Source organism: Sus scrofa, chromosome 13, assembly GCF_054392235.1.
Source record: "Sus scrofa isolate SSC_HxYL_T2T_F1_AM1 chromosome 13, Sscrofa_HxYL_maternal_Yorkshire_Landrace_v2.0, whole genome shotgun sequence".
NCBI classification, from domain to species: domain Eukaryota; kingdom Metazoa; phylum Chordata; class Mammalia; order Artiodactyla; family Suidae; genus Sus; species Sus scrofa.
The window spans coordinates 210,405,322-210,425,347 of record NC_139395.1 but is presented as its reverse complement, the minus strand read 5'-3'; the positions used below and the strand labels follow the sequence as shown (position 1 = coordinate 210,425,347).

General features: G+C 44.3%; 1 protein-coding gene and 1 long non-coding RNA gene across 12 annotated transcripts in view; one reads left to right on the top strand and one right to left on the bottom strand.

Annotated features, from left to right (window-relative positions):
* Positions 1 to 20,026, top strand: part of TIAM1 (TIAM Rac1 associated GEF 1) — a 461,825-nt gene that overhangs the window by 152,439 nt on the left and 289,360 nt on the right. The window lies entirely within an intron of this gene.
* On the bottom strand, positions 5,811 to 12,118 carry LOC146397867 (uncharacterized). Its single transcript, XR_014825123.1, has 2 exons — positions 11,257 to 12,118; positions 5,811 to 9,275 (listed from the first exon to the last, which is right to left on the bottom strand). It is a non-coding gene; the product is annotated as an uncharacterized LOC146397867 (long non-coding RNA).

Below are 20,026 nucleotides of genomic sequence, written 5' to 3'. Positions count from 1 at the left end.
GGGCTCCTGGGAGCTTTGCTCTGGAGAGGTGGCTGATGGGGGATGAAGTGCAGAGGTGAGGAGCCAAATCGTTACTCTTCTTTGAGGCCCCTGCCTTCTGCGCAGTGTCCTGTTTGCAGTCGCCTTGAACTTGGAGGAACGCTCCCTGAGCACCGCTCCCATCCATCTACCAGGGTCGCTCTGCAGAGTTCCAGATGTTGACCTGGGGGCAGGTGACGTAACCCCAGCTGGTGTTGCTGGGGGGCCGGTCCAGTCACGCTCATGACTTTGGGATTCAGTCCCCATCTCATTTAGAGGCAGGAACCCTCTGGGAGGGAGGTGGTGCCTGGTTTGTCTGTTTGCACGTTCTTTGCCTGCGCCTTCCCTGAAACTGAGGTCCGGACCTGCTGTCGAGTATAAGCATATGTGGTGAGGGGACCGGCCAGCTCTAGACAGTACATTTCATCTGAGTATTTTGAAGAGGCAGATGAGAATCTGTTTTATAATCCCCCCTTTTCAGGGGGTCCAAAGACGGGGGGCGTGATGGGAGGGAGAATGATGTAGTCTACAGTGAGATGTGCAAACGCGTGACACAGGTCAGTGTATGAGGGAAGATCGTCCCATCCAGACACAGGAGTATCTGAGGAATAAATAGCGTGATATGATTAGCATCTTGTTTCCTTTTTATTTATTGGCTTTTTTTTCAGGGCCGCCCCTGCAGCATATGGAAGTTCCCAGGCTAGGGGTTGAAGCGGAGCCACAGCTGCCAGCCTACGCCACAGCCACAGCCACAGCCACACGGGATCCGAGCCTCTTCTGCGACCTACACCATAGCTCACGGCAACGCTGAATCCTTAACCCACTGAGCAAGGCCAGGGATCGAACCTGCATCCTCCTGGATGCTAGTTGGGCTCGTTTCTGCTGAGCCATGATGGGAACATCAACATCTTGTTTCTTGTAAAGAGCAGATGAGACTCGCTTTCAAAGCTGCCCCATTCTGCATTTCATACATACATGCACTTGATGCCCAGGAATTGGTAAACCATAAGCTGCAGCCCGAATCGGCCCCGTCAACCTGTTTTTGTAAATGAAGTTCATTGGAACATGGCCACACCCATTCATTTATTTCAGCGGCTGCTTTTGTGATCTAGAGGGCAGAGTTGAGGGAACCAAGGGGTCCCCAAACTTGAACTATTTTTATTTCCTCCCTGTCTTCTTACAGCAGGTTTGCTGATCTTTGCATTTATTTAGACAGAGAAATTTAGGGAGTCCTCCTTTATTTAAAATTTCTAGGAGTTCCCATTGTGGCTTAGTTGGTTAAGAACCTAACATCGTGGCATTCCCGTTGTGGCACAGTGGTTAACGAATCCGACTAGGAACCATGAGGTTGTGGGTTCGATCCCTGCCCTTGCTCAGTGGGTTAAGGATTTGGTGTTGCTGTGGCTGTGGTGTAGGCCGGCGGCTACAGCTGCGATTGGACCCCTAGCCTGGGAACCTCCATATGCTGCGGGAGCGGCCCAAGACATAGCAAAAAAAGACAAAAAAAAAAAGAACCTAACATTGTGAGTGAGAGTGTGGGTTCAATCCCTGGCTTTTCTTAGTGGGTTAAGAGTCTGGTGTTGCAGCTCTGATTCAACCCCTAGCCCGGGAACTTCCATATGCCACAGGTGTGTGGCCATAAAAATTAAAAAGAAAAAAAAACAAAACTCTGTTTTTTTTCATATTTGCTGCTTTTTATTATTATTTTAAATTCTCCCCATAGCTCCTCCTTCTTCCTCTCTTCTTAGCTCTTGGGTTATTTCAGGAGTTTCATTTTTGGTGGGATGGATGCTGTTTTCCTCCTTTTTTGGAATTTGGAATTATGGGTTGGGGGGAGCTTTTCCGACTGGGAGCCACCCCTGACAATGCAGGGGTAGAGAGAGGTGTGAAATAGTCCCCAGACTGCAGGACAGCCCCACCCCGAGTGTCCAGAACACCCTCATTTTGGGAACTCCTTACCTGGTTTTTGTCTTTGTCCACGATTTAGAGTATTTCGAGGGATCTTTGTGACATCTCCTTGTCATGGTCCTTGTGTCATACACCCCAGCCGCTTTCATGCTTCTGTGTAAGTGACTATCTGAAACTGGAGACCAGCGGGTAACTTTTTTTTAAATGATTTTTATATTTTTCCATTACAGCTGGTTTACAGTGTTCTGTCCATTTTCTACTGTACAGCAAAGTGACCCCGTCACACATACATATATATATATTCTTTTTCTTGCATTATCCTCCATCATGCTCCATCATGAGTGATTAGATATAGTTCCCAGAGCTATACAGCACGATCTCATTGCTTATCCATTCCAAAGGCAATAGTTTGCATCTATTAACCCCAGACTCCCAGTCCATCCCACTCCCTCCCGCCCCGCCCCGGTAACTTATCTGCCTGCCAGTTACATGGGGCATTTGCTTTGACTGCTGTCTCTGTTTTTCTGTCTCTCTCTCTCTCTCTCTTTTTTCTTTTTAGGGCCACACCCATGGCATATGGAAGTTCCCAGGCTAGGGGTCAAATCAGAGCCATGGCTGCTGGCCTATGCCACAGCCATGGCAACATGGGATCCGAGCCGCAACTGGGACCTAAACCACAGCTCCATGGCCACACCGGATCCTTACCTGACTGAGCGAGGCCAGGGATCGAACCCGCATTCTCCTGCATACCAGTTGGGTTCTTAACCTGCTGAGCTAAGACTGGAAATCCTCTCTCTGTCTCTCCTACCAACACCCATTCATGCCTCCACCCCCAGTGCTGACTTCCATGGACCCTAAAGATGCTGCTTCAGCCAGTTCCCAGGACAGGCTCTTCCTCCCATTTCTCTGACCTGCATAGTGGTGGAGAAAACTTGGCTCTCCTTTTCTCTCTCAGAGGAATCCCCAGCCTTTGTAAATTCTGGTTAAAAAAAAAAATTCTTAACTCTTAACACCCCACCCCTACCCCCACCCCAGCTGGCCCTTGTTGCTTCTGGGACCACCAGGCTTATAGGTTTCAGCCCAGGGAAGCTAGATGGGCGCCCCCACTGAAGAGGGAGGCCTGGGGGGCTCTGGATGTTTCCTACAGCTCATAGACAGCATCAGGGCTCCGGGAGAGATGGGATGGAGAGAAGGGCAGGGGTGTGCTTGAAGGAGGGAGGGGGCGGCCGTGTCTCAGGGCATCAGGACTCAGGGTGTAGTGTGATAGTGGCCCATGGGTGGAGCTCAGAGGGGAGGACCCATGTGCTCAGTGTTCAGGTAGCATCAGGTCAGTGCAGGGTGTCAGGGGACCATGAACCTTCCGTCATCCTTGAGAGAGGTGAGACCAAAGCTGGAGCAGATGTGGGTGGCCCGTGAGAGACTCCCCACTTTTGAGACTTCCAAGGACACCTAAGAAAGGAGAAAGTCTGAGCTTCTGCCATTTGCAAGGAGGGTGATGGACATGGGTGGGTGGGGGAGGAATGTGTGTTTGAGATATCCTTAGAACCTCCATCCTGGTGGCACCCAGGGGACATTTACCTGACACCCACGATGTGCTTTCTGTGGCCTGTAGCAGTGGTGCTCAAACTGTAGCATGCATCAGAATCATGGGTTAAGTTTTAAACTTCAAAATGCTAAAAGTTAAAGGTTTTTTTGGTTTGTTTTGTTTTTTTGTTTTTGTCTTTTAGGGCCACACCCTCGGCATATGGAGGTTTCCAGGCTGGGGTAGAATCGGAGCTGTAGCTGCTGGCCTACACCACAGCTCACGGCAACGCTGGATCCTTAACCCACTGAGCAAGGCCAGGGATCGAACCTGCGTCCTCATGGATGCTAGTCAGATTCGTTTCCGCTGAGCCAAGATGGGAACTCCAAAAAAGTTGAAGTTTAAGTCTTAAACTTTGTTTAAGATCGTTCCCCCACTAGGGTTTCTGATTTAGTAGGTCTCCAGTGGGGCCCAGGAATTTTCATCAGGTGATGCTGCAGCTGCTGTGCTGGGGACTATGCACAGAGAACCACTGCCCCAAGTGTAAAAGAGATAAACAGTGAAACCCGTTAGTGTCCGCAAAATATGATTATGAAATGGAAACTGATGCCGATTCTATCTTTTTTTTATTATTATTATTATTTTTATGGCTGCACCCACAGCATATGGAAGTTTCTGGGCTTGTGATGGAATCTGATACGCTGTAGATGTGGCAATGCCAGAATCTTTTTAATCTACTGCGAGGAGCTGGGGTCAAACTCGCGCCTCCACGTCAACCCAAGCCACGTAGTTGGATTCTTAACCCACTGTGTCACAGCTCAAACTCCCCGACTGTATCTTAAGAAGAGTAATTTGGAGTTCCTGTCGTGGCGCAGTGGTTAACGAATCCGACTAGGAACCATGAGGTTGCGGGTTCGATCCCTGCCCTTGCTCAGTGGGTTAAGGATCCGGCATTGCCGTGAGCTGTGGTGTAGGTTGCAGACGTGGCTCGGATCCCGCGGGGCTGTGGCTCTGGTGTAGGCTGGTGGCTACAGCTCCGATTCGACCCTTGGCCTGGGAACCTCCATATACCGCAGGAGCAGCCCAAGAAATAGCAAAAAAAGACCAAAAAAAAAAAAAAAAAGAAGAGTAATTTGGTCCCCATCAGCTCGATCACTGTGTCAGGATTTCTAAGTTCTCGTAAGGGTTAAGCTAGTTTGGCCAAAATGCGATTGAGCAAGAACTGCATAGTAGAGACTTTCATTAAAATCTAATTCCTCTGCATTTGGGGGATTGATTCACTGTAAACAGGAAGAGTGTTTCAAAACTGAGTTTTGGCTCTTTGTAATTTTGAATCTTTTTAGCTGATTCAGTAAAGAGAGTCTCTCATGTGAACTTTTATTTATAAAAGAAGATAATTCAAGGGTCTGAGTGGCTCCCTTCTTTCACTACCTGTGTTTGTCGTCTCAGTATCAGGATCACCATTCGATGTCAGTGGGCTTGAATTTTTGATTGACAAACTCTCACTTCTTCTCATTTTGTTTTTAATTTATTTTTATTTTTAAAATCGTATTTATTTATTTATTTATTTATTTTTTGGCTACACTTAACGGCATGTGGAAGATCCCGGACCAGGGACTGAACCTGTGGCACGGCAGTGACCCGAGCCACAGCAGTGACAATGCTGGATCCTTAACCCACTGTGCCATAAGAGAACTCCTCTTTTTATTTTTGACTATAATGAATATTTGATATAATATTTGTATACAAGTATAAAAATAACTAAAATATACACAAAACGCTAAACAGTCAGACACAAAATAAACAATATATTTACATGCTTTAAAAATATCCTGGGGTATTCCCATCATGGCTCAGTGGTTAACGAATCTGACTGGAAACCATGAGGTTGCGGGTTCCATCCCTGTCCTCACTCAGTGGGTTAAGGATCCGGTGTTGCTGTGGCTGTGGCATAGGCCGTCGGCAACAGCTCTGATTAGATCCCTAGCCTGGGAACCTCCATATGCCGAGGGTGTGGCCCTAGAAAAAGACAAAAAAGACAAAATATATATATATGTATATATATACATATCCTGGCTCGGTGGAAACGAATCTAAATAGTATCCATGAGGATGCAGATTCGATCCCTAGCCTCACTCAGTGGGTTAAGGATCCAGTGTTGCCATGAGCTGTAGTGTAGGTCGCAGACGCAGCTCAGATTTCTCATTGCTGTGGGTGAGGCTGGCAGCTGCAGCTCTGATTTGACCCCTAGCCTGGGTATCTCCATCATATGTCCTGGGTTTGACCCTAAAAAGACCAAAAAAAAAAAAAAAAAAAAAAAAAAATCCCGAATGCTCTGGATTGATCTGGAATAAACCCTAGGTCTTTTTTTTTTTTTTTTTCACCCTGAGATGAAGATTATTTATTGGGAATTCAGAAAAATTGCATCCTTCGCATGCTCCACAGTTACATTTTTTTTTGTATTTCATTTAGCTTCACAGTGCTTCAAGTGTTCTGTATAAAAGAAATGTACCTAATACACATTTTGGCTGAGTACCAGATGTTAAAATCAGTTTCATTGGAAGCAAATACTGCAGCTGAGTATCACCATTAAAATATGAAATCTAGGCCTCAAGGTCAAATAAAAACTTACCAAAACGTTTTTTATTACAATTACTAAAAATCGTAATTATACTATATTATACATACTACAGGGTTGAAAATTTCAGTACTCTTTTTTGCTGATTCTCACTGTATTTCTTTCTTTCTTTCTTTTTTCCCTACACCCACAGCGTATGGAAGTTCCTGGGCTGGGAATCAAATCCAAGCTGCGGCTGCAACTATATGCCAGATCCTTAACCCACTGTGCCAGGCCAGGAATTGAACCCACACCTCCCCAGAGACCCTAGCACTGTAGTTGGATCCTTAACCCACTGTGCCACAGTGGAAACTCCACAATCCTCACTTTCAATGGAAACTATAGGTCTTTAAGAGAATCGATGTCTGAGCCTTCACTTAGGATTTACTTTCTTTAAGGAGGAGATATATCAAAAGTGCCAGGAGCCTTTTAAAACCAAATGCACAACTTTCGGAAGATCTCTTAATTATTTCTCTGTTCACATGAGGTGGATCTGTCACTCACTGAGCCCTTGAAAATCCTTATAAGGATTCATTGGAGTGCAAGTGACTCATCTGAAAAGGAGAGTATTGAAAACCTTGACCTTGGACTTGGAGCCAGTGACGTTCGGTTTTTTTGTTGTGTTTGTTGGTGACTTTGGGTTTTATCCTGGATATTCCTTTGGTCCTGCCTCAGCACCAGGGGTAGCCATAGGGCTTGGGGGCTGAATAACACTCTGGGTCCTTCAGAGCTACATTTATTTACACATTGTGGGGATTTGGGCCAAGGCTCTCGGTCCTCTCCATGGGTGGGTCGCACCATTTGTGAGCCCCATTGATGGTGTGGAAATTAACCAAAGGCTCCATGAGCCCCGGATGAGAGACTTTTGGGGTGCCAAGGGGAATCATAATCCGTAATATTAAACAGCTCCAGGCATTTTTAGCAATATTTACAATGTTGGCTTCGCACACGTAGGGATTTGGAATCGTTTTCATAAAATCGGCTTGAAAACCATGCATCACGCTTTCTTTGTGCGATTGGCAATGTTTCAGAAACCCCAGGGATCCCTGCTGCTCAGAATCATTTCACGCAAACCCTGTCTGGATGGTGTAGAACTCTGCCCCCCATAGAAGGCCTACCCTGATTGGGAAGCCCTCTCTCCCTCCCGGGGTTATTGGTGGTGGGTGACCATGATGAACGTGCCCTCTGTGGAAGAGGCACAAGGAGGAAAACGAATGGTGTGGCCAGAAGTTTCCGTATTCCTGGCGTGGCTGGTGATTTCATAGAACTATCAGCAGAACTTGAGAAACCTGTCTGGCGGCCTGGGCTTTGCTAGAGACGGCACTCTTGGGGGGAATCTGTGGCTTTGAAGGTGAAAGGTGAAACAGAGGGTGCGGCCATGCAGGCCACTGTAACTTTCACATGTGTGCCCTGCTGGGGTTTCTCTGTCTTGAGCCTTCACCATCTGTGACTCACAGGTTCTCTGCAACACTCAGGCTACGAGTTAAGAAAAGTGTTTCTTCGGGCTGGGGACCCACCTGCACGGTCTCATCCTCCTCTGACTCCATACTTGGTAAGATGTGGATTTTTCCAGAATGATAGCAGCACCTTCTTTTACCTTAGATTTGTAAAGTTCGGGACCAAGGTGGTCAATAAAAAACTATCGCGTTAATAACAACAACAATAATAATAGTAGACAACCCTTTAAGGGTGCTTGCTATATAGCAGGTTCTGTTCTTGACACTATTAACTGACTTCAATCTTCATGAGAAGCTTGTGCGGCAGGGTCCTAATCCGATTATCATTAGTATTCTTTCATTTTTTTAATTAAAAATATTTTAAAAAATTTTTTCGTTTTATTGAAGTGTCGTTGATTTACAGGGCTGTGGCTATTTCTGCTGTTCAACAGAGTGATTCAGTTATACATGGATATTATTAACATTTGACAGATGGAAATGGCCACTGGACAGTTAAGCAACTTGCCCGAGGTTAGTTTGGATAGTAAATGGTGAGAGCTGCATCCAGGGAGAGGCTTGCTACCAGGATTTGATTTCCTCCAGCATCAAATTCTTTGTTCTTATTCACTGCCCCGTAGACCCAGTCCTAAAGTTCTCACAAACCTTGATAGATCACAGAGATGCCTGGGTTTTGTCTTGGAAACTGCTCAAGAAGGCCAACATCAGGGAGTTCCCGTCGTGGCGCAGTGGTTAACGAATCTGACTAGGAACCATGAGGTTGCGGGTTCGATCTCTGGCCTTGCTCAGTGGGTTAAGGATCCGGCATTGCCGTGAGCTGTGGTGTAGGTTGCAGATGTGGCTCAGATCCTGAGTTCCTGTGGCTCTGGTGTAGACTGGCGGCTACAGCTCTAATTCAACCCCTAGCCTGGGAACCTCCATATGCCGTGGGAGTGGCCCTAGAAAAGGCAAAAGGACCCCCCCCCCCAAAAAAAAAAAAAGACCAACATCAGAGGCTGTAACATTTTCTTTAAAGATGGTTCACTCTTCAGCCGGGAAGCTCAATTTGTGTTACCTGACACTTTGAAGGCAAGTGGAGGTGGAGAAGAAGCTATAGAACTGTGGAGGGGGCTTGTGTGGGTCTGGATACCTTAGAGAAGAGGGAGGATGGCAGTTTCTTTGAGTGCGTCTTGTGTTTTGAATTCCACTGGAGCTAGTTCTTTAGACTCGTAGAGCCAAATGGATTGAAGCTCATTCAGGTTAGGTCTTGGGAAGACGGAGGTGAGTTTAGTGGGTGAGAGCTTCTGCTGATTTTGCTTTTCTTGTGTCCTTCTGTTGCGTATATGTTGGGGAGAGTGGGTTAGGGAGGGGTGTTACTGGCAGTGCAAGCCAGGGAGTTCAGCAGGGAACCGGTCCACGCTAAGATTAGGTCGAGGAAATTAACTACCTTTCCTAGACTCTTTGAAGAGAGGGTAAACTCCAGTGGGACTATTCCCTTGTCAGCCACCACTCCCAGGCCTGGGCGATGTGTTTTCAGAATTGTATCTGCAAGGGTTTATTGGTTTTTTTTTTTGCCCACTTTTTTTAAAATTTTATGATTTTTATTTTTTCCATTATAGTTGATTTACAGTGTTCTGTCCATTTCACAGCAAGGTGACCCAGTCATGCATATGCACTTTTCATTTTGAATTTTTTGGCCATACCCGCAGCATGCAGAAGTTCCTAGGCCAGGGATGGAACCCGAGCCATAGCAGAACAACACTTGCTCCTTAACCCACTAGGCCACTAGGGAACTCCCTGTATCTGCAAGTTTTGAGGTTTAATGTCAAAGTGTTAGAATCTAAAGAAAAAGGGGATGGCTGATGGGACAAAAGCCTTGCCGTGAATGTGATAAATGGCTTTTCTTTTTAACCTAAAGACGTATAGCCTCACGAGAAGTTGAAAAATAGCAACAGAGTGGTCCTGTGTACCCTTCACCCAGTGGTGACATCTTGCTTTAGTGCTTTATCAAATTCAGGAAATTGATATTGGTGCCATACAATTCACAATTGTCCCATACTGGGATTTCACCAGTTTCTGCATGTACTTTTTTGTTTTTGTTTTGTCTTTTGTCTTTTTAGGGCCGCACCTGCAGCACGTGGAGGTTCCCAGGCTAGGGGTCGAATCAGAGCTGTAGCTGCCGGCCTAGCAACTCCAGATCTGAGCTGCATCTGCGACCTACACCACGGCTCATGGCAACGCCGGATCCTTAACCCACTGAGTGAGGCCAGGGATCGAACCCGCAACCCTCATGGTTCCTAGTTGGATTTGTTTCCGCTTCGCCATGACAGTAAGTCCTGTTTTTTGTTTGTTTTTCTTTTTTTTCTTTTTTTCTTTTTTTTTTTTTTTTTACTAGAACTTAGTGTATGTAATTGGACCAATGTTTCTGGATGGGCAGGAAAAGCTCTGACTAAGGCTATGATAAATATTTTATAGACACATGATTTTTAGTTTAACGTGGTTCGCCTTAGCGTTTCTGACAGTTGAGTGGAATGTGAATTCCAGCAGCTGAGTTAAGGGACAGAAACGAAGCCATGTGGTTATTTTCATTTAAGGTCCTGCACTCTTTGGGGGATATTATCTTCATTTTTGCTGCCTTTACCGAGGGAGGATATTTTCTAGAGATAAAGGATAACTCAAGGTCATTGTGTCGCATGAAGAGCTCTTGGAGGGAATGATAAACAGATGATGTTATCCCTGGAAAAGAGGGGGGATTTTGATTAATCAGATAAAAGGTATGGGATGATGGGACCCAAAGATCATGGATGCAATTTCATGATAACTGCTAGAGTGGATTGACTTTTCAGATGACAGCGCTGGATGCGTTGGGGCTAAATGTCGGCTGCCTGGCTGACTGTGATTAATTGCTCCTGCCTCTGTGGTCCCATCATGCTTTGTTGAGACTTCCAATTAGCCTCTGTCACTGTCTGCCCTGGATCTGGGCTGTTTGTGGAGGTGCCTGTCTCCCCAGCTAGACTAGGAATTCTTTGAGGGCAGGGACTGTCTAATTCATTTTTTTGACTTTTCCTCCCTTCCTGCCAGGATCCAGCAAGATGCTTACAGCGCAAAGGCTCTCTAGTCCTTTGCCTCCAACAGTTTCCAGACTGTTCCTTATTCCAGCCTCACCAGGCATCTGCTTGCGTATGATGTATAGTTGAAACCCGTAAGGCGTAATCCGCGATAGACTGTTGTGTAGTTTGAGGCTGTCATGAGTCAGGCTGGCCTTGGTTCTATTGCAAGAGCATTAAAACCACCTGAGAGCTTAGTTGATTTTCTTCTTCTAAAAAGGAGTGGGAAATTTCTTTGTTTCTTTCTTTCTTTTTCTTATGGTATAAAGATTTTGAAGAAGAAGATACACCTTTCCTATTTAACTGTTAACACCTGGGAAAATTATTTAAAATTCTTCTGATTTGGTGGTTGGGCTTTGAAGGAGTCTCCCATTGTGACCACTCCAGATTGTCAGCGCTGTGACCTACAGGAAGACAAGGAATCCCCTTTTCTAATAGGACAACAACAGGGAGGCAGAATTCTATGTCTCTGGGATCATTTGTTTTTTTGTTTGTTTACTTGTTTATTTATTTATGCTTTTTAGGGCAGCATCCACGGCATATGGAATTTCCCAGGCTAGGGGTCGAATTGGAGCTGCACAACAACGCTGGATCCGAGCTACGACTGCAACCTACACTGAAGCTCATGGCAATGCTGGATCCTTAACCCACTGAGCGAGGCCAGGAATCGAACCCCCATCCTCATGGATACCACTCGGTTTTCTTACTGTTGAGCCACAGCGGGAACTCCTGGGGTCATTTGTTTGTAATGAAATGGAAAGAAGTTTTCAAATTCATATAAACATGGTGTTGCTGAAGAGATGAGAAAAGGCTGCGGGTAGCCAAGGAGGGTAGTTGAAACAGCAGGAGGGGATCCTATTCCCACATTTGTCAGAGGCCCATGTGGTCTGTAATTTCTGCTTTTCTTTACGAGGCTCTGCTGTTCTCATGCCTGTACTAGCTGACTGGCTTTCTTGCTTGGTCTTAGGCTTCTCGGATCCTCAGATTCACTGCTTGCCAAATGGCTTTGACTTGGTACATTAGTTCAATACTGCGCAGGCCTTTTTTAAAATTTTATTTTATTTTTAATTTTTTAGCTCTTAAGACATTTGGTTTTAGGTATTTTTTTCTATTAAATAATCAAAATGAATTTTCTGGTAACTGTCTTGGGGTGTCCCTGTGTCTGAGTTCCAAAAGTTTAAGGGAGAGTCCCTTTGGCCCGGATGGGGTCATGTATTCGCCTCTGGTCTACCTGGCTGTTGCTGGTATGAAGGGGTTATAGTGCTTTGGGTGGTTCCAGACTCATCCAGGCAGGCTCTCCAGGAGGAGGGGTTGGTAATGGAGCCAGTGACTGGCATGGTGGCCGTATCCCAATCAAGGAACAGTTTGCCATTGTTTTTATTTGGCTCTTGGTTGCATTAGGAAAGTAGGGCCCATTCCTTCTCTGGCCTTGTCTTCGCCTCTCACTTTTCTCAGTTGGAATTTCAGGTCTAGGCAGTGGACTGATGAAGAGGTACAGAAATGCTAGACTTGCCTGGGCCATGAAGGGTTGGTTGCTAACATAAAGGCAGGGGGTAGGTGGATAAATGACACCCCATCAATATTTAATTTAAGAAACACTTTAATTCATGCCTTTGGATTAAATGGATGCATTTGAAGGTATCTTTCTATCTGCACTTGTTTACTTTTTTGAGTTCTCAACTTAGACGTGAAAGAAATTCGTACTGATTGTTCAGAGATTCCAACTTTATAGCCAAGAACTTCTGATGTGCGTTGAAGTCTTTGGATGACAAAGGTACAGTGACAGAATGGCAAGAAGAAGAGGGGTGGGGAACACCTAAAGTCTTCATCCCCCCCCCGCCCCGTGTCACCTTGATATATTCCTTGAAATGCAGCTTTTGTATCATTAAAATGAAGTAAAAAAAATCCGTGTCATAATGTTGTTGAGAGGATTCAAGGAGATAACACGATTCAATGAGATAATGTATTTATATATTTTTATATATAATTATTATTTAGAATTGATGATATAGTCTAATAATACGTTGAAAAATACATTCATTACTATATTGAATAATTATCTCATTGAATTTCTGTCAGCATATGTTATATTAAATTTACATTGAATTTTATATCATCAAATATTGTTATATTATTTGAAAGGTACTTTTTTGGCACTTAGGACACATGAGTGAACAAAATACCCTAAGACCTTGCCCCCTGGTGCTTATATTTTAATTTAATTGATTTAATTTAATTAATTAATTTATTTATTTTTTGAATTTTCAGGCCGTACCTGAGGCATATGGAGGTTCCAAGGCTAGGGGTTGAATCACAGCTGTAGCCGCCAGCCTACACCACAGCCACAGCAACGCCAGATCCTTAACCCACTGAGCAAGGCCAGGGATCGAACCCAAAACCTCATGGTTCCTAGTCGGATTCGTTTCCGCTGAGCCATGACAGGAAGTCCCTGGAGCTTATATTTTAGTATGTGCTATCCCTCCTCTAATTTATAAATTAAAAACGAGTGATACCCTTACCTTTTTTCCCCATTTCTATAACAATTTTAGATTTTGTTTTTTAGCTAAAGCCATCTAGCAGACTTATTTTGTCTTTTGAAAACCAGACTATTACGCATACGTGTGTGAGTACATGATCCAGAGTCACTGAGAAATCGGTGACAATGCCAGCGTGCTTTTTAAAAAGTTTTTTTGGTTTTTTTTTTGGAGTTCCCATTGTGGCGCAGTGGTTAACGACTAGGAACCATGAGGTTTCGGGTTCGATCCCTGGCCTTGCTCAGTGGGTTAAGGATCCGGCGTTGCCGTGAGCTGTGGTGTAGGTAGCAGATGCAGCTTGGATCCCGTGTTGCTGTGGCTCTGGCGTAGGCCGGAGGCTACAGCTCCGATTAGACCCCTAGCCTGGGAACCTCCATATGCCACGGGAGCGGCCTAAGAAATGGCAAAAAGACCAAAAAATAAAACAAAATAAAATAAAAAAATAAAATGAAAAAGTTGTTTTTTTTTTTTTTTTTTTTCCCCTCAAGGCCAAAGCTAAGTTGAGTTCAGGAAATAAATAAAACCTGTAAGACACCTTTATGAGCTGCTATCTTGGCTTTGATGTCCCAGGGAAAGACATTGCTGCTTGGCAGGGGGTAACTCATTTTATGAAATCAAAGTTAGACATCTTAATGGGTTTTAATAACCCTAAATGTCATATTGAATTTCAGTTTGGGCAATTTCAGGGAACACCTCATTTTAATTGTTGTGGTTTACTCATCTCTCGGGTTACAGCATGTATCTCAAGACGTAATATCCTCCATTTAAAAAACTTTCACATTTTGTGACCTTTATTATTAGAAATAGAAACTTTTGGAGACAGGGCTGTTTTAAATGGAAGGAAATATTTTCTTCCCCCTGTGGATCCAAGAAAGTCACTCTACCTGCCAGAGGAAGCAATTTCCTTTCTCTGCCTTGGGATTTGAAGCAATAATATATTGTATACAGATTTAATTTAGTTGACTGAAACTTTAATTTATTCTTTGTTTAGCATTTATGGATTGTTATAGACCCTAAATCCACTGCAATTTGAAGTGGTACAAAGAATTTAAGGATATGCTTGTTGAAATTTTAAAGACAGAGCTTATCTAAGCCAGTTTAAAAAATAATTTCATTGCTTTACAGACAAATTGTGTATATATATATGATTTGTGGGGGGGCATCAAAGCCATGTCTAAAACCTTAGGGGAAAATCTATGATAATAAAAAGTTAGTTTGGAGTTCCCGTTGTGGCTCAGTGGTTAACAAATCCGACTAGGAACCATGAGGTTGCAGGTTCGGTCCCTGCCCTTGCTCAGTGGGTTAAGGATCCGGCGTTGCCGTGAGCTGTGGTGTAGGTTGCAGACGCGGCTCGGATCCCGTGTTGCTGTGGCTGTGGCGTAGGCTGGTAGCTACGGCTCCTATTAGACCCCTAGCCTGGGAACCTCCATATGCCGTGGGAGTGGCCCAAGAAATAGCAAAAAGACAAAAAAAAAAGTTAGTTTTTTTATGTTTGTTTTATTTTTGTTGGCTCCAGTAGAGATGAGTGTTATTATCATCATCATTATTATTATTATTATTAATTTATTTATTTTTGCCATTTCTTGGGCCGCTCCTGCAGCATATGGATGTTCCCAGGCTAGGGGTAGAATTGGAGCTGTAGCCTCCAGCCTACACCAGAGCCACAGCAATGCAGGATCCAAGTGTGTCTGCAACCTACACCACAGCTCATAGCAATGCTGGATCCTTAACTCACTGAGCAAGGCCAGGAATCGAACTTGAAACCTCATGGTTCCTAGTCAGATTCGTTAACCACTGAGCCACGACGGGAACTCCCCAGTGTTATTATTATTATTGTCTTTTTAGTGCTGCAGGTGTGGCCTATGGAAGCTCCTGGGCTGGGGGTTGAATTAGAACTGCAGCTGCCGGCCTACACCACAGCCACAGCAATGCCATATCCAAGCCACGTTTGCGACCTACACCACGGCTCCCAGCAACGCTGGATCCTTAACCCACTGAGCCAGGCCAGGGATCGAACCTGGGTCCTCATGAATACCAGTCGGGGTCGTTACTGCTGAGCCACAATGGGAATGCCACTTTTTATCACACATAATTAGTATTAATGAGGAAAGCAACCAGTTCCATCCTGTGGAATTAACTTGGCTTCACTAGTTCTTTGTAGTTTCTGGCAGAGTGTCTCTAATTGTTTGAGAAGAGACAGAACCTGTTGACAAGAGATGCTGATGTTGACATTTTTCTTTAATTTTTTATTTTTATCTTTTGGCTGCGGCATGTGATGCAGAAGTTCCCAGGGCAGGGATTGAACCCACACCACAGCAGTGACGATGCCGAACCCTTAACCCACTGTGCCGTCAGGGAATTCCCTACATTTCTTTTGTTTCATCAGTGACACAGGGCAAGTGATCAGCTGCATCTTATCATGTCACACTAAATAGTTCCCCCAAATGGCCATTGCCCCCCCCCCCTTATCATTCATTGGTCCTTCACTGAGGGAACACCAGGTCATCTTTAGACCCAGCAACAGTAGGAATGTTGCTTTGAGGATGGTTCAGCAGGCATTCAACAGAGATGTTACCCTTTCACCACTTACGCAGCCACATGCTTAGGTGTTTGGATGGAAGGGAGGATAGACGTGGGCTCCTTCCAAGGGTTACATTCGTTTTCCTTTTTTAGTGGATTAAAATTAGGTGGTGGTTTATTTAAAAAATCTGCACATTTCCATCAGTAATTTAAACCATTACCCTTGCATGGGAAAGCGGCCAGGTCTCCCTCAGGCCCTCCTCCTCCATAGTTATTCATTCAGAAGGACGGGGTGAAAAAAGCAAGATTGTTTAAACATTTTCCAGGCCATCATGAAAACAGGTGCTTCCTTTGGGAGGTCAGGTTCGTGAATGCATGTGGTCATTTCAACCCGATTTCAACCCCCGATCCTCAAGAACAAAGACGTTTTCTTTGCCCTGAAGATTGACATTTGCTTGCAAAGATTAGGCACTTCCTGTGACCCTGGGTCTCATTCGGAGGGTGCAGTCCCTGCTCTTCCATTGCAGCGGGAGGGGCTCAGCGTCTGGGCCACTCTGCCCAGAGGCAGGCTGTAGCTTGCTTAGATACTTATTAGGAACTTTCTGGTGCATCTATTCTACAAGTTAGCAGTGAAAAAGGCTGCAGTCCTTTTTTTTTTTTTCCTTCCCCCCAGTCAGTGGTCACTGTTGAAACCTGTGGCCTCTGCGCTTTCTGATCTCCCTGTGCTGTCCTTTCTTTTTCCCCGCATTTCACTTTTCCCTGCCAGAGAGCTGCCCGGGCATCTTCACATTCTGACTTCTGGAGTGCAATGAAAGCGTTTCTTTCTGTAGAGAGAGGTTGCTTTTACACAGAGCGGCCTTTGATGGGTGAGACTTGCCTCCACAGAACGTACCGTGTTTGGCCCCAAGCCAGGGAGGACAGGCATAAATCGTAATTTGCACGAGGTTTCCTATCATCTCATTTCCTTTGTCCTATCATCTCATTTCGGGTGGGAAATAGACAGGGCATTCCAACCAAGAGCAGCCTTGGTCACTGTAACTGTACTACTTTAAATTGGAGATGTCACCTTGTGATCCATGGTATGTGGTCAGGTGTTCAGGCAGTTAACAGAATATTCGGAAGCACAGGAATAATGATGCCAAATTGTCGCCGAGGCAGGCTTTGCATGTATCCGTGGCTACAGTTTTATAAGTGGCAAGACGTCTTGCCAACCTTCTTTGTGTCTAAACTTTGACAAAGGGAATAAGTGATGAGATTTTTGATTCATTTGAGAGAAAACGAGGTTGAGCTTTCTTGGCATTTTTTAAATGTCTGGTCAAAACAAGCGGGGATCCGAAGCAAATCGAACCAAAGGTAGTATGTTCATCTGAGGTGGCAGGTATAACGATGTTTGTGTATTGATCTCTGCTTTTCTGATTTTTTTCAAAAGAAAGGGGGGCAAATGTGAGAGGGAATAGGAAGAGAGAAAGCAAGCAAGAAGGAAGTTAAAAGCATGGACCCTTAACAGTGCTTTAAAAGTTATTTTAGGAGTTCCCGTCGTGGCGCAGTGGTTAACAAACCCGACTAGGAACCATGAGGTTTTGGGTTTGATCCCTGGCCTTGCTCAGTGGGTTAAGGATCCGGTGTTGCCGTGAGCTGTGGTGTAGGTGGCAGACATTGCTTGGATCCCCCATTGCTGTGGCTGTGGTGTAGGCCGGTGGCTACAGCTCCGATTCGACCCCTAGCCTGGGAACCTCCATGTGCCGCGGGAGCAGCCCTAGAAAAGACAAAAAAAAAAAAGTTATTTTAATTTTTTTAATTGAAGTATAGTTGATGTACAATATTACATAGGTTTCAGGTGTACACTATAGTTATCCCAAAATTTTAAAGGTTATTCCCCCATTTACAGTTACTAGAAGATATTGGCTCTATTGTACAATATATCCTTATAGCTTATTTTATACATAATACTTTGTATCTCTTAGTTCCCTCCCCCTATACTGCCCCTCCCCTCTTCCCTCTCCCTACTGGTGACTCCTAGTTTATTCTCTATATCTGTTAGTCCATTTCTTTTTTGTGATAGTCGCTAGTTTTTTTTTGTTGTATTTTTTAGGTTCCGCATGTAAGTAATATCACACAATACTCACTTAGCATAACACCCTCCGAGTCCATTCATGTTGTTGCAAATAGCAAAATTTTGTTCTTTTTTAAAAAATTTTATTTATTTTTTTTGCCATTTCTTGGGCCGCTCCTGTGGCATATGGAGTTTCCCAGGCTAGGGGTCTAATCGGAGCTGTAGCCGCCGGCCTACACCACAGCCACAGCAACTCCAGATCTGAGCCGAATCTGTGACCTACACCACAGCTCACGGCAATGCCAGATCCTTAACCCACTGAGCAAGGCCAGGGATGGAACCTGCAACCTCATGGTTCCTAGTGGGATTTGTTAACCACTGCGCCATGACGGGAAGTCCTTTTTTTTTTTTAAATTTTTTTTTTCATAATTATTTATTTATTTTTTTTGCCATTTCTTGAAAATTTTGTTCTTTTTTTATGGCTGAGTAGTATTTTACACACACACACACACACACACACACACACACACACACACACCCCTCATCGTCTTTGTCCATTCCTTTGTTGATGGACGCTTAGGTTGCTTCCGTATCTTGGCAACTGTAAATACTGCTGGTACAAACATTGGGGTGCATGTAGCACTTCAAATTACCGTTTTTGTTTTTTTGAATATGTGTACTCAGGAGTGGAATTGCGGGGTCGTGTGGTGGTTTAGTTTTTTTATTTTTAGTTTAGTTTTTTATTTTTAGTTTTTTGAGGAACCTCCGTACTGTTTTGCCTAGTGGCTGCACTGATTTACATTCCTATGAATAATGAATGAGGGTTCCCTTTTCTCCACATCCTCCTAACAGTGCTTTTTAAAAAAATTTTTATTATAGTTGATTTACAATGTTCTGTCAATTTCTGTTGTACAGCAAAGTGACCCAGTTATATACACATTATATATATACACATATATACATTTTATATATACACACACACATATTATACATTCTTTTTCTCATATTATCTTCTATCATGTTCTGTCACTAGTGATTGAATATAGTTCCCAGTGCTACACAGCAGGACCTCATTGCTTATTCGCCCTAAATGTAATCTTTTGCATCTACTAACCCCAAACTCTCAGTCCATCCCACTCTCTCCCCATCCCCTGTGGCAACCACAGATCTGTTCTCCAAGTCCATGAGTTTGTCTCTTTTCTATAGATAGGTTCATTTGTGCCATGTTTTAGATTCCACATATAAGTGCAATCATATGGTGTTTGGCTTTCTCTTTCTGACTTACTTCACTTAGTATGAGAATCTATAGTTCCATCCATGTTGCTGCAAATAGCATTATTTCGTTCTTTTTTTATGGCTGAGTAGTATTCCATTGTGTACCATATCTTCTTAATCCATTCATCTGTTGATGGACATTTAGGTTGTTTCCATGTCGTGGCTATTGTGAATAGTGCTGCAATGAAGAAAGACCTTTGTGAAAACTTGGTCCTGTTTGTGTGACTTTGGCCAAGCCAATTTCTCTGCCTCAGTCTTTGTCATATTAAATGACGTTTATAGGAGTTCCCGTCATGGCACAGCAGAAAAGTATCCAACTGGGAACTGTGAGGTTGCGGGTTCAATCCCTGGCCTCACTCAGTGGGTTAAGGATCTGGCATTGCTGTGAGCTGTGGTGTCGTTCAGCAGCTGTAGCTCCGATTAGACCCCTAGCCCGAGAACCTCCATATGCCACAGTGTGGCCCTAAAAAAAGATAAAACAAAATAAATAAATGACATTTAGAAATGAGCATGATAGTTCTCTCATAAGAGATAATATCTCTTACAAGCCAAACACGGGGCCTGGTGCCTAAAAGGTAACTCGACAGTCTTAGTTCATTACGTTTTCCATGTAGCATCACAGGTCTTCAGTTGAACTGAGCACAGACCCTTGTCCTCCTGGTCTTCATATTGGTCATATTGGCTAAAATGTTGTTCACGTAGGTGAAGGGGACGGGAAAGGCTATTCTCCCCCCTTAATTTAATCAGATTTATTGAGAACCGATTCAGAACCAGATGCAGTGGGAATAAGATGGACCAAATCACTGCTTCTATGGAGCTGACATCCCAGGCTTAGCAAGTGTCAGGTGGTGAACATGGAATAAAGACTAAAGCAGGGAGTTCCCATCGTGGCGCAGTGGTTAACAAATCCGACTAGGAACCATAAGGTTGCGGGTTCGATCCCTGGCCTTGCTCAGTGGGTGAAGGATCCGGCGTTGCCGTGACCTGTGGTGTAGGTCGCAGACTCCGCTTGGATCCCGTGTGGCTGTGGCTGTGGTGT